General features: G+C 41.5%; 1 protein-coding gene across 3 annotated transcripts in view; it reads right to left on the reverse strand.

Moving 5' to 3' along the window:
• The window catches only part of YIPF1 (Yip1 domain family member 1), a 36,975-nt gene extending 35,547 nt beyond the window's left edge, over positions 1 to 1,428 (reverse strand). The window contains exons 1-2 of one of the 3 annotated variants that reach the window (XM_072820299.1): positions 1,406 to 1,428; positions 156 to 227 (exon numbers count right to left, since the gene is read on the reverse strand). The gene's annotated coding sequence lies outside the window, so the exon portion shown is untranslated. Of the gene's footprint in view, positions 1 to 155; positions 228 to 518; positions 669 to 1,405 lie in introns of those variants that run through there. The other 2 variants (XM_072820297.1, XM_072820298.1) reach the window with 2 other exon arrangements.
• Positions 1,429 to 14,945: the final 13,517 nt, after the last annotated feature.

Here is a 14,945-nt window from a genome sequence, read left to right on the forward strand (position 1 = left end):
CTCACTCCGTAAGTTAAGGACCAGGCACAGCCTGGAGGTGTTAAGGGTGACGAAGGGGCGGCTGGAGTTTGAGAGGTAGCTATGAGGACAGTGCAGAGCAAAGGCAAGCCAGCCTAGCCAGTGGTTAAGGGCACAGGCTCTGGGGTCAAACAGACCTGGGTTTGATTCCCGATTCTGCTTCTCCTCGGTGTGGGACTGTGGGCTCCTCGGGGCCTCAGTTTTCTCATCTGTAAAATGGGTTCATAATGGTACCGACTCACAACGTGTCAGAGGCCATTAAATGAGACGGTGAGTATAAGTGAGGCGCTTTGTGCACAGCCAAGCAATTAGTAGGCGCTGGAGTGAGGGCGACCCTGCAAGCCTGGGACACCCTGAGCCCAGGCAGGTCGGGGAAAGAGCTGCCCAGGAAGCAGAGGTGTAGTGTTTTAGGGGGAGGAGCTGGGCCGCAGCATCCCGGCTGGCGGGAGATCGCGGGCCCACTCCGTTCCGGGCCGGCTCCGCAGACCCGGCCGCCTCACCTCGCCGAGGGGCTCGGCGTCCAGCCGGTCCCGGGAAGGCTCCGGCCTCAGGTGCTGGGCGCAGGTTCGGGTCCCGCGGAGTTGCCGGAAGCCGGAGATCCGGGGGCGGGCGGGGGGCGGAACCTCCCCGCCTCCTCCGGGCAGAGCCCCGCCTCCTTAAAGAGACCGCAGCTCCGGGAGCGCTTCCTCCTGAGACTCAGCGGCCGCGGCCTACGGAGCGTGCTCCTCCCCCCCCCCGCCCCGCCCCGCCCCGCCTCCCCGCCCCTCCGAGACGGAGGTCCGGGTTCTTAAAGAGATAGACCCCGCGGAGAGGAGGCGGGGTTACAGGGCGGGGTGGGTAGGGCAGGGAATTCTCTCGCGTGTGGGGTCTTCTTTCTGTTGGTTTATACCTCTTTCCTGACGGAACTATAAAGTAGCGTCACGAAGGACGGTTGTCAAGAGACAAAGTCATCACTCCCTCGCGTCCTCTGTTGGCCGTAAAAATGCAATTAACCTGTGACGGCGTGGGCGAGGCGAATCCTTCCCGAGTCGTGACTGAGGGATGGAGGGCAGGTGCCGTGTGCTCTCGCGGCCGCCCCACGCCCGGGCGCGCCCCTTCCGCCCCGGGCGGGCGCGCGGGGGCGCGGGGAGGCCCAGGGCTCGCGCACCCCTGGGTCCCGCGGCGCCGCGGGGGCCCGCGAACTACGGAGGTGCCGGCGGCCCCGTGTCGATGCGCCTTGCCCGGCTTTGTGCGTGGCCTGGCGACGCCTACACAGCCCCCCGGATTGAGCGTATTCTCCTGGCAGAGCCCCCTGCCTTGGCCCGGGACCCCGCCAGGACCCGTTTGCCGCCACGGCCTCCTGGGCTTGCCCCTGCCCCCGCGCCTGCTGTCGCCAGCCCATCCTTACCCGCCTGGACGCGCTCTGAGAGCGAGGACCAGGAACGATTCCGGCCTCCGGGTGCCCGGGCCCCGCGCACAGTAGCTGCTCACTGAACGGGGACTGTAGACTGAACACCTTCTGGCTGTCTGAGCGGCATAAGCCTGATTCGCGGCTCACCCAAGGTGGAAACTGTGACTTTGGCGTCACCACACCCGACCCTGGTGGTCAACTGCAAAGACTTTACATCTGACTAAATCTGAATAAATAAGTATATATGTATGTGTCTTTATGCATGCAGTGTATTTCCTGAACTGGCATCATGATCGGGCTTTACACATGCACGATCTCTAATTCTCAGAACAATCCTGCGAGCTTGAGGTGATTGTCCTCAGTTTACAAAGAGGAAGTTGAGCTTAGAGTACTGCAGTGTTCTTTGGCTGAATGGGTAGCAGGAATGAATCTCAGGGCACAAGTTCGGGTGTGCAAGTATGTCAAACACCTCTTATACTCCATTTCAGAGCCTCTTGGCCTCACTTGCTGCTTATTTCACCATCATGGATCTTATTGGGCACCAGCAGTTATAACCTAAGTGATCTTCACCCCAAGCCCAAGCCTCAGGCTTCTCATCAGCATCATGGCTTGTGTCTTGGGGGTCATGGATCTGCTGGAACTAGTCAACACGGGGACAGGAGCAACCCAGAAGTGCAGAAGTGAAGAGTGGTTGATGCATCATGGGACACATCTTTGACTAATGGAGTCAACAACTGATGCTTCTCACTTTTTCCCTTCAGACTCTCCTCAGATAGTTCATATTGTTTTCTAACTCTCTTGCAGGATCAAGCAACAAATGCCTTAGGAAGTGACCAATTTGGTGCTGCATCCTTGCAATGGCTCACCTTCCTTCTCTGCTTCATAACCCCTGTCCTTCGCTCCTGGTTCTTGGACTCACACTTGCCAATAAAGTACTCAAATGAGGAACCTACACTAAGGCATGCTGGTGCCAAGAGTGGCCCCAGGAATCAGCTCTCAGGTTGGAATTTTAGAGCTGGACTGCTCAACAGTCAAATGGCAAAAACTCGTCGCTGGTGATAAGTGTATGTGTTGCAGGGGTGGGGGTGGGGGTGAAAACACCTAGGCTATATATTTCTTCTCTTAGAAACAAATAAAAGTTATATCGATATATTAGTCATCACAATATGTAAGTTTTGGCTCAAAATGAGATGAGAATCAAAGATTACTGGTTTAACTAAAACAGTGATTCTCAGCTGCAGGCTGTTTTGCTCTGAGGAGGTGTTTGGCAATCTCTGAAATCATTTTTGATTGTTACAACTGGTGGAGTGCTACTGGGGTACTCCTGGCCACCATACTTTTGTACATCCTACAGACCACGGGATAGCCCCTCACAACAAAGAATTATCTAATCCAAAATGTCAGTGGCGTCAAGGTTAAAAAACTGAGCTCAAATGTACAGATGTTCCTAACTGGTCTGCCCAAGTAGATGAGCTCAACTGGTGATGCTAATTCTACCTCTACTGCCCTGAGGGGGAAATGAACCAGGGAGAGATGGAAGCCACCCCCACCCTCCCTTAGATAGAATGAGGGAAGGGGAGGGGAAGCTGAGGTACAAGTCTTGCTCTGATGGACAGGGATGGAGGGGGTGACTGGAGGGGCCACTCTAGTTAGACACTGTGTGTGATCCTGGCTTAGTCTCCCAGCTTTCTCCTGGCGGCCACACAGCTGAGCCATGCTCCAAAGAATATCTCTTACACCTTCATGAGTGACACTCATCCCAAGGAGAAGGCTGCTGAGACTGTGGGAGCATCTCACTCTGACTCTTGGGGTTGCAGATGAGGGATGGGCAGTTGGTACCACTTTAATTGTTTTCTTTTGGATTCTCAACAGACAGTATTCTTGTCCTTTTTTAATGTGCCTGGTGTTACGGGCTAAGATTATTTGAAGCCACTATGTGGGCAAGAGAGAACTGGAATAGGCTGCCTGCACTTGCTCAGGGTAGGCCAGAGCCACCCTACAACAAACAGGACACAAGATTCATATAAGTTTATCCCCCTTCCCCACCCCCAAATTTGATTTTAAAAATGTATAAACTGTGTACATTTAAAAGACAAAACAGGAGGGGCACCTGGGTGGCTCAGTGGTTGAATGTCTACCTTCAGCTCAGGTCGTGATCCCAGGGTCCTGGAACTGAGTCCCACATCAGGCTCCCGGGGGGGAAGCCTGCTTCTCTCTCTGCCTATGTCTCTACCTCTCTCTCTGTGTCTCTCATGAATAAATAAATAAAATCTTTAAAAACAAATAAAAAAATAAAAGACAAAGCAAGAGACTTCAAAGACTTTATAAACTGAGTGGGCTAATCCCAGATACTCAGCAGCCAACAGTATCTGGGAGGCAAGATTGAGAAGTATGGCCTGATGCTCTGTCCCTTAGAGTGGCTTGCATTCTGTTGTGTACCCTCTCTGGTAGGTTAAGTGATTCGGCCTTAGTCACACAGCTAGGTGGATGGAGTTCAGGCCAGTGGTGTGCTGAAGCATTCTCAAAACAGTTCATAAGAGCTGGTTGTTAAATTCTCAGAAATTCTGTGAGCCAGCCATTATTAAAAGTTAAATTATATAAAATTACAGTTAAAGGAATTAAATAAACAATAAATTAACAGCAGAGGTAATAATGTTCAAAATATGACTTTTAAATATTTTTCTACATTTTACCATTATCTATTCTCCTGAGGTTATATCTATTTTATATAATCAGTGTGCTTCTGATAATCACTTCCCATCTCCACATGCACAGTGGCATCACCTTGGTAGCTTTAAGTCAGCAGTGGTGTGGGACGCCCGGGTGGCTCAGCAGTTGAGCGTCTGCCTTCAGCTCAGGGCCTTATCCCAGAATCCAGGATCGAGTCCCACATTGGGCTCCCTGCGAGGAGTCTGCTTCTCCCTCTGCCTATATCTCTGCCTCTCTGTGTGTGTGTCTCTCATGAATAAATAAATAAGCCTAAAAAAAAGTCAGCAGTGGTGGAACTAGTTATATCACAGAAATTGGCAAATGCTACACATCTGGGGTTGATTTATTGTTATGTTAATTGTCTAGACCAGGGCTGGCAATCTTTTTCTGGAAAGTCCAGAATAGTAAATATTTTCAGCTTTGTGGACTGCATAGTCTGTTGCAACTAGTCAACTCTGCTGTTGTAGCACAAAAGCAGACATAGACAAAAGTGTAAATGAATTGGCAGGCTGTATTCCAATAAAGCTTTATTTACAAAAATAGGCAGAGGGCCAGATTTGGCCATAGCCTGCAATTTGCCAATCCCTGTTCTAAATTTAAGAAGATGATGGAGAAAATGTTGAAGTGCAGATTAAATATAACAGTATGTGCTATGCTTGTAGTAGTAATATTGTGAATAACACAAAAAATTAAGGAAGTATTCTTTGAGTATTTGAAAACAAGTTCCTCATATCATGAACAAACAAGCCAAATTTTGACGTACATGTTCATTTTTTCGCTTTTATCTTCTGCCTTAACTTAAAGGGAAATATTACCAACATTCATGTCCAAACAATCCTGTTCATCAATTGCAGACATAGGTGGGCTGCAGAAAAGTGTTCGGCAATCAATGAAAACATCCTATGAGAATCAATTGGCTATGTGGAATTTGCAGTAACAAATATTTTACATATATATCTTTAAATATTTATTTATTTATTTTTGAGAGGTGGAGGAAGGGCAGAGGGAATCTCAAGCAGACTCCACAGTGAGTGTGGAGCCCCATGTGAGGCTCAATTCCATAATGCCATCATGACCTGAGCAGAAAACAGGAGTCGGATACTCAAATGACTATGCCATCCAGGCACCCCAGGAATATTTTATATTTTATTGTATTATAATTTGTAAATTGTTCCTTTTTACCAATTTCAGTATCTTGAGAATTTTTTTTTTGGAAATTTACATGTCATCTCGGTTTACTGATGTGTCTTTCAAATGTCATTTTATTCTTGAAATCTCTGTAGTGTCTGTTCTTACTAATGTTTATTTGAGGATTTTTCTTGATTAGATTTTCTTAGAGATTTATGTGTCTTACTAATCATTTCAAGGAATGAGTTTTTGAGTCCTATTTTTTCCCTTGTTGCTCTCATTGCCCCATTCCCAAATTCATTCTTTTCTTTCCTTATCTTTATTATTTCCTCCTGAGAGGTGCTTACTCTATTGTCCTTTTTCTGGCTATTCATTTGAGTCATTAGTCCTTTTATCATTCTTTCTTGTTTTATGAAAAAATATTTAAAGATCTGGGTTTTATTCTTAGTATTGTTTTAGTGATGACACACACTGTGCTTTCACTGTTATTCGATTCTAAATATTTTATAATTTCCCCCAATGATTTCTTCTTGAATTCAAGGCTTATGTGATAGCATGCTTTATCGTTTCAAGGTATAAGGAATTTTTGAGCTATCATTTTGTTACCAAATTTCTAATTTAATGATGATATATAAGTCAGTAGTTATTAGTACATTCACAGAGCTGTGTATTCATCCCCATTATCTAATTTTAATTACTTTTGTCACCCCCCAAAAAATCTTGTACCTATTAGCAGTCACTCTCAATCCCTATCAACTCCCCCACAGTCCCTAGGAACCACTGATGTACTCTCTGTCTTTATACAGTTGTCTATTCTGGACATCTCATATAAGCGGAATAGTATAATATATAGTTTTTATTTTCTGTTGTTATTTGTCAATATATAGTTTGTATGTATGTATGTATGTATTCTAATATATAGTTTTTAAAGACTGGCTTTTTTCACCTAGCATATTTTTTTCAAGATTCTTCCATCTTGTAGCATGGATTTGTATATCATTCCTTTTTGTTGTTAAATAATATTCCACTGTGTGGATATACTACAATTTGTTTATCCTTACCCCCATTGATGAGATTTAGGTTGTTTCTGCTTTTTGGCTATTGTGGGTAACGCTGCTATAAACAGTCACGTACAAGTTTTGTGAACATGTCTTTCGTTTTTCTATACCTAAGAGTAACATTGCTGGATCACATGGTTACTTTTCTGAATTAATGCTGTAAGATCTGTATTCTTTGTTGTGTGTGACTACTGAAGTCTCTGCTTGGTTGCTTGAGTGGGTAGCTAATAATTACACAGGTTTTCTTAACTGCCTGGAACGAGTAAGTCTCCCAGATTTTGCTGAGGGTCTCTGTGCCAGTGTTGGCTCATGCCTTCAACACTCAGTCACACAGTGGACGGCTCTATCTTGGCCTCACTGCATGCCGGTGCAGAGCCTCAACGTCAGGCCAAGATAGAGATTAGGGCCTCCTTGGGTCTTTCTTGTGTTTGCCTACAGGCCACACGTGCACCTTGGCCTGTAGTAGTTTGGCCTTCTGGATTCCCAGGAATATGTTGGAGCTTTGCCAGGGACCCCCACAAGGTCATCTCATTCCTCAGTTTTTCTTTTTTAAATTTTTTGGTCAGCCTCCTATTACCCAAAACTTGCATCACCACCTCAGGCAGTAGTAGTGTTAAAGAGTTGCCACTGATTTTTTTCAACAAATGCCCTGTTTTTATAGAGTGAGCTTTGAATCAGGTCAAATAAAGCCAAGACCTGAGAACGGGGCTTTCCAAAGAAGACATTAGACAAGTCAAATAATGACCCTTCTCTGGGGATGGGACTTTTCTGAAGAGCTCCAAACCCGTTCGGCAACCAGTTCGGCAACCACCCATGTCAACTTGATGGCTACTTTTTACAGCAACCATGATTGCGAAGCTGTTGTTTTTCAAGTGGTGTTGGGAGAGGGGAATGGGAATAGAGCAAGTTAAAACATCACAAAGCTCACTGTTCTTCCTAAGATTCAGTTGTTTTTCTTGAATAGACACTTTCCAGATTATTGCAAGTTTTTCTTTGGTTAATTTAAAGAATTCTGAAAAAAGCTGATTTTGGCAGGTTTTGCCAGTGTCTTTATGAAAGAGTGGATTTCCTAAGATCCTCATGTTTCCATTCCAGAAGTGCTTCTAACTTATTTACATTAAATGCAATTATTTTCTGTATTTAGACGTTTCAGTTGTCTTTTTTCACATTAAATATATCTTTATATCTCCTTTCCTATTTTTCATTAGCTAGATTAACTTTTTTCTCACTAATTCAAAGTTATATATCTATTTTAATTGTTGCTTCTAATTCATCTTATTTTTTCCTATCAGCTTATTAAGCTTCTAGCATACATATACCATCCTATTATACTATCCTATTATTGAACAAGAAAATACCTTAGCACATTCTTTAGAATTTTAATTCTGTATTATATACAGTTTGTTCTTATACTTTCTTATTTAGATGATAATAAACTTTACAAACATACTTACTCATTCTTATTTTCCTCAGCTCATTGGATTTTCCTGGATTCATTTCTCTTCTTGCTGAAGAACTTCCTACAATAACATGTTCAAGACGGGTCTCTGTGTGGTAAACCTTCTGATTGCTATACATGCATTATAATATCTCACATTTATTTTACCTCCGTGTTTAAATATTCACTTAACAGGACTTGAAATTCAGTCACTTTCCTTCAAGGAAGTTCTTTTTCACATTAAATATTAAATATTAAATATAGTTCCTCTTAGGAACTATAATATTTTCCCTACATCAATCACTTTTGAGGAGATGATGCCCAATACTTTATTTCGATTCTTGTTTTTCAATTCAGAAAAATATTAATCTATTTTCTTCTTGCCCCCAGTAGTTATCATTATTTTATTCTTTTGTAGACGTCTGCTTGTTTTTCTAGGGGGGGACCTGTATATTGTGTTTTATTATATAGTACTGTATTACATTGTATTGCACTGTAGTTTTTAGAGAAGCTTTAGGTTCCCAGCAAAATTGAAAGGAAAGTACAGAGATTTTTCCTATATCCCTGCCCCTACATGTACAGTTTCCTCCTTTATCAACATCCCCCATCAGAATGGTTCTTTTGTTACAGTTGATAAACCTACACTGATACATCATAATCATCTGAAGTCCATGGTTTACAATAGGGTTCACCCTTAATGTTGTATAGTCTTTGGGTATGAACAAATATGTAATGCCATCCATCCACCATGATAGTATCATACAGATTACTTTCAGTGCCCTCCAGGTCCTCTGTGCTCCTCCTATTCATCCCACCCTCCTCCACCCCAAGCCCCTGGAAACCCTTGATATTTTTCATTATCTCATTATCTATCTTTCAAAAGGTAAAAAGTTTTACCTTTTCCAGAATGTCATATGGTTCAAATCATACAGTATGCATTTTAGTCAGGATTTCACCAAAATATTTTCCCCTATATTTGTTTCCCCCCTGAGTTCATGAATCAGGACAGGCTCGGTCATGCCAGGATAACTGATGACCCTCCCCTCACTGCATGCTTTGGTATAGGTTGCTCAATTGAATGTTTTCCTTTATTGTAGCTGTACTCTTATAATGGTGTCTTATTTTTCTGGATAAACTTATACTCCTCTAGTAGTTTTGGTCCCTGTCGTGGTGACAAATACTTGAGAGAAGAGCCTAAAAAACTGTGTTCTATGGGATGAATTGGGAGAGGACGGTGTGGAGACCTACCTAAGAGTAGAGAGAGCTGATGTGTTATCACTGTCCTGGCATTGCTTATTGTCAGAACACTGTTCTCGTTAGCTATACCCACCTAGTCTTTGGAGGTATGGAGAGAGATGGCACAAGTGGGACCACTTAGGGCTGGCCAGCCTCCCTGAAAATGAGTTAACCATGCCCCCCATTCTAGTCAGGTACAGGCAGTAGTGGTGAGCTGGCTAGTGCATGTGTGTGTGTGTGTGTGTGTGTGTGTGTGTGTGTGATGAGAGGGAGTGAAATGTAAGAGACAGCAAAAGACAAATAGAAAGATGGAATCTACCCTCCACCCTTTCTCCAGTCCCCAGTGCCCAACCACCTTCTCATCTTGGCTCTTCTCTACCCTGTCCCACGCCCTCACCAAGACCTGCTCACCTTATGTTGCCCAGGCAAGTTACCACCATGTTCACATTAATTTGACAGATTGATCAACCACTTCGGCTTCTGGGTGTTTCCAGGTGGCTCCATCCTCTTAGGAACTATAATATTTTCCCTACATCAATCACTTTTGAGGAGATGATGCCCAATACTTTATTTCGATTCTTGTTTTTCAATTCAGACAATATTTATTTAGATTTACTTATATGTTTTCAGTCTCACTGCCACTATTCCTGCTGGCATTTTAGACATTCCTCCTGGGAGCATTTTCTTTCCTCCTGAAGACTTTGAAAGTAGTTTTAATGAAGTATGTAATTGTAAACTCAGTTTTTATTTATTCAGGAATATTTTCTTTCATCCCCATTCTTAGAAGACCGTTGAGCTGGGCACACAATTCTAGATTGCCAGTTATTTTATTCCTCAGTAGTTTGAAGATGTTATGGCCTTGCCTTCTGATTCTGTTGTTGCTGCTGAGGACTCTGCTATGATGGATGCTGTTGGTACCCACCTAGATCTCCACTACTACCTGGTGCATCCATTTGCCACCTTCTGTGTTGACTACTAGTGGCTCAGAGCTCTCTTTTTCTCTGGAGAATTACCCTCAGCAGAAGGATTCTGTTTTGCCTGGAAATGGCTCAGAGGTTACACACACAGCTGGCTACCAAGTGATATGTGTTTACTAATGGCTGACCCCTCTTTGCCTCAAATTGATATAACTCAGTGGTGCCATTCATGACTCAGAACTTCCTCATGGCATCAAGGAAAGACTATACTTCATCTGAAACCAGCTTTCATCTGAAAGAAGATAATTTAGCTTCTTCCTTTGTCCTATCCTATTTTCCTCTTCCTTACAGGTTCTCCTGAGAGCACTCCCTCAGTACATCATGTGCCAAAGGATCATGTCTCAGGTTCTGCTACTAGTAAAGCCGAGAGAAGAGCCTAAAAATATCATGATTGCTGTCAATACATTTCTCATTTCTTTGTAGGTGATTGTTTCTTCCTTCTGACTTTTTTTTCCTTGCTTGCTTGCTTTTGCCTATTTCCTGTCCCCCATGCCTGCTTCTTTTAAGATCTTCTCTTTGTTGTTTTTTGTGTGTGTGTATGTTCCATAGGTTCACTAAAACTGCGTACTGATTTTTTTTTAATTTTTAAAAAATCTTTATTTTTTAAAAGATTTTATTTATTTATTTATTCATGAGAGACAGAGAGAGAGAGAGAGAGAGAGAGAGAGAGAAACAGAGAGACAGAGACACAGGCAGAGGGAGAAGCAGGCTCCATGGGGAAGCCCAACATGGGACTCAATCCTGGGTCTCCAGGATCACAGCTTGGGCTAAAGGCAGTCTTATTTAACCGCTGAGCCACCCGGGCTGCCCTGATTTTTTTAAAAAATCTTATTCCAGGAGCACGTGGGCGACTCATTTGGTTAAGCTTCCAACTCTTGGTTTTGGCTGAGGTCGTGATCTCAGGATTGTGGGATGAGCCCCATATCAGGCTCCAAGCTGGATGCAGTGGGCTTGTCCCTCCCGCTGCCCCTCTCCTCCCCCTCCTTCCTCTCCCTTCCCCCACCCTTCCCCTCCCTCACTCACAGGCCTGAGCACTCTCTCAAATAAGTAATTTTTTTTTAAATCTTACTCTGAATTGATTAACTTCTCTTTCATGTTTTCAAATAGCATTTTTTCATGTTTTTCAAATCCTTTGATTTGTATGGCATTCTAAGTAATTTCTTTATATACCATTCTAGTTTATTAATTCTTTCGTCAGGGATTCCTAATCTGCTATTTAAACCACCCCCTGAGTCTTTAATCCAAGAATTATGTGCTTATTTTCTAAAAGTTCTGTTTGGCTCTTTAAAAATCATTTTGGATAACTATGAATGCCTTTCTTTTTAATCCAGTGAGGCAAATACTTTAATAGCTTGCTGGTAGAAGCTGCCCTGGCTCCTGTGAATGAATTAAACCTTTAATACATAGTTATAGTTATTTAAATAATATGTATTTGATAATGCCAATGTCTGAAATTCTTGAGGATTTAAATGTTTTTTTTTGTGCTGACTCACTCACGGTGGTTTGTTTCTTTGTATGTTTCTTTGTTCCACTCATGGTGGTAATATTTGTGAGCTCATATCGGTTTCATCCTGATATATGGAAATCTTCAAGGTCTAAATATTTTGTCTTTTCTGAAAGTTCTATTTGGCTCTTTTTTCAAATGTACACAGTTATTGTTGAAACCAAAATGCAGAGGATACCTTTTCAGAGAGGAGTGACTATTGCTTCTTCCAGAAGCCAGAAGTTTCTACTGATATGGGACCACTTTCATATCTTTCCAGGAGTCTCTAGACTTCCTTGCACAATCACAGAGCTGATTTGGCATTTTCCCTCAGACCTGCTTAACTTTTGCATTTGCCCAAGACCATTTTGCCCAGTTTCCTATTTTGTTTTTACCCAATGATATTATTTATGTGTGTGTACACTTATGTGTGGATGTTTGGAGATTTTCCTTTATCTCTTATGAAAGTAGTGCATTAAAATAGTTTTTTTCATGGAAAAGCTAGCTATATTGTGAGCAAAGGCTGACATACTGTTAGAAATGAATTTTTCAACTATTTTTTCTAATATTCGAAATTCCAAGCATGCACAGAAAGTAAAGGATGATACCATGAAATTGCATATACCATCACCCACATTCACTTGGTGCAATTTTGCCATCTATCTTCCTGTTCCTTCTTTCTTCTATGGTTTTGTGAGCTCATTTTTTAAACTTAAAGATACTTATTTTTTTTTAAGATTTTATTTATTTATTCATGAGAGACATAGAGAGAGAGGCAGAGACACAGGCAGAGGGAGAAGCAGGCTCCATGCAGGGAGCCTGATGTGGAACTCATCCCAGGTCTCCAGGATCAGGCCCTGGGCCAAAGGCAGGCGCTAAACTGCTGAGCCACCCAGGGATCCCCCTTATATCCATTTTAAAGAGAAACTTTATGCAACTCCATGAAATGGAAAACTGTGATCACTTGCCATCAGTAGAATGTAACTATAATAATAAACACAATGAAAACCAAAGTTACTAAAAATTAAGGAAGTGAATAATAAAATATAAAAATAATAATTGATTTATACAAATACATATCTAAAAAGTTTTTTTTCAGTAAGAATAATGGAACAACATATGATCAATCAGTAACAAACATCTATTAAGCTCATGGCCTCTTTATTTAAGATGAAGATTAGTTTCTAGAATAATAAAATGATTCTGTCTTTTGGTTTCAACATTATAATACCAAGAATCCTAACTCTCAACACATATCTGCAACTGGAAAGGAAGGTGAAATATATTTAGGTCTCTTTTTAGGTTTCAGTGATACATATTTATACCTACTTTGCATTATGAAAAATTGTCAGCCTCTGACAATGTATCACTGAAAAGAATAAAAGTACTGAAGGTTTAAAATATTTATGGGAAAAAATAAAAAAATAAAATAAAATATTTATGGGCATCCTGTATAATATGGGTATCATAGATCCACCTCAAGGTTCAAGGATCTGTAAGAGGTCACAGAGAACTGAGCATATAGTTGTACAGCTATGCTTTCACAGTGAAAGAGTATAAAACAAAATCAGCAAAGGGACATGGGGTAAAAGTCCAGAGAAAACAAAGTTGTGACAATATGTGTGAAATTTTGTCTCCCAAGGAAGCTCATCAGAGACTCAATACTCAAGATTTTTACTGGAACCTGGTCATCACATACCTAAATTTGATTCCCAAGAAGGAAAGCAGGTGTTCAGTATCAAGTGTTCAGCGGGTGTTCTTATTGTTTTCATAAACAGTTTATGCACCATGAACCACTATTGTCAGTGGTGAGAACCCTTCTAAAATCCCAAGTTCCCAGGCACTAGTAAAGTCCTACTAAAAAAGGACTTCAAGTCCACTTAAAAAGTCCTGTAGGCAGGACTTTTTAAGGATAGTAGTCTTAGATCTCCTACATTAACTCTTTTCTGAAGACATAGCTCACCACTATACTATCTACTTTGGTCTTATCCTAAGTGAAAATATCTATGAAATTACAGTTTTGGTGTGCTTTTTATGTGTAATTCAAATTGAAATAAGTATATAACTATTACAAGTTTAAATGTTGAGTGCCTGGATGGCTCAGTTGGTTAAGCATCTATCTGCCTTCAGCTCAGGTCAGGATCCCAGGGTCCTGCAACTGAGTCCTGCATCAGGCTCCCTGCTCAGTGGGGAGCCTGCCTTTCCCTCTTCTTCTCTCCTTACTTGTATGCGCTCTCTTTTTCTTTTCTCCCCTCTCCACCCCCCTCTCTCCGTCTGCCAAATAAATAAATAAAATCTTTTTAAAAATAAAAATTTAAATGTTAATGTGTGCACTGTCTCATACCTATTGAGATGGCTACTATTAAAAAAAAAAAACAAAATAACTAGTGTTGGCAAGGATGTGGAGAAATTGAAACCCCTGTGCATTGGTGGTAGGAATGTAAAACGACAAAGCCCCTACGGAAAACAGTTCCTAAAAAAATTAAAAGTGGAATTACCATATGATTCAGCACTTCCACTTCTGGGTATATATCCGAAAGAATTGAAATCAAGGTCTTAAGGAGATATTTGTACACACATGTTCATAGCAGCATTATTCACAATACCTAAAATATGGAAGGAACCCAAGTGACAATGAACAGATGAAGAGATAAGCAAAATGTGTTATATATATATATATATATATATATATATATATATATGGAATATTATACAGCCTCAAATTAGGAATGAAATTCCTCAGTATGCTACAACATGGATGAACTTTGAGGACATTATGCTAAGTGAAATAAGTCAGTCACAAAAAAACAAATACTATATGATTCCACTTACGTGAGGTACCCAAAATGGTCAGATTCATAGAGACAGAAAATACAGTGAGGGCTGCCTAGAGCTGAGGGGAGTGGGGAGTTATTGTTTAATGGGTATAGTTTCAGAATTGTAAGATGCAAAGAGTTTTATGGGTGGATGATGGTGATGACTGTACAATAATGTGAATATTCTTTTTTTTAAAGATTTTATTTATTTATTCATGAGAGACATATATATATATAGAGAGAGGCACAGGCAGAGAGAGAGCAGCAGACCTGATGCAGGGAGCCCGATGCGGGACTCTATCCCAGGACTCCAGGATCACGTCCTGGGCCGAAGGCAGACACCCAACCACGGAGCCAGCCAGGTATCCCAATAATGTGAATATTCTTAATGCCCCTGAACTGTATGTTTAAAAATGTTTGTGATGGTAATTTTTTGAGAAAAATACCTAGAAAATTAGAAAAGAAGAAAAATGTAAAATTCATAATCTAAGCTTTCACTTTAGGAAACTAGGGTGGAAAAGGGAAAATTAAATCCAAAGTAAGCAGAAGAAAATAAATAGTAAAAATTAGAACAGAAATTAATGAAATTAAAACGGGATATCAACAGAGAAAATAAAAACCAAGAGGTTTATTGATAAACTTCTAGCCAGCCTAACTAAGAAAAAAAAAAGAGAGAAGACACAAATTTCTAA

This window comes from Canis lupus, chromosome 3 (assembly GCF_048164855.1).
Source record: "Canis lupus baileyi chromosome 3, mCanLup2.hap1, whole genome shotgun sequence".
Classification (NCBI taxonomy): Eukaryota; Metazoa; Chordata; class Mammalia; order Carnivora; family Canidae; genus Canis; species Canis lupus.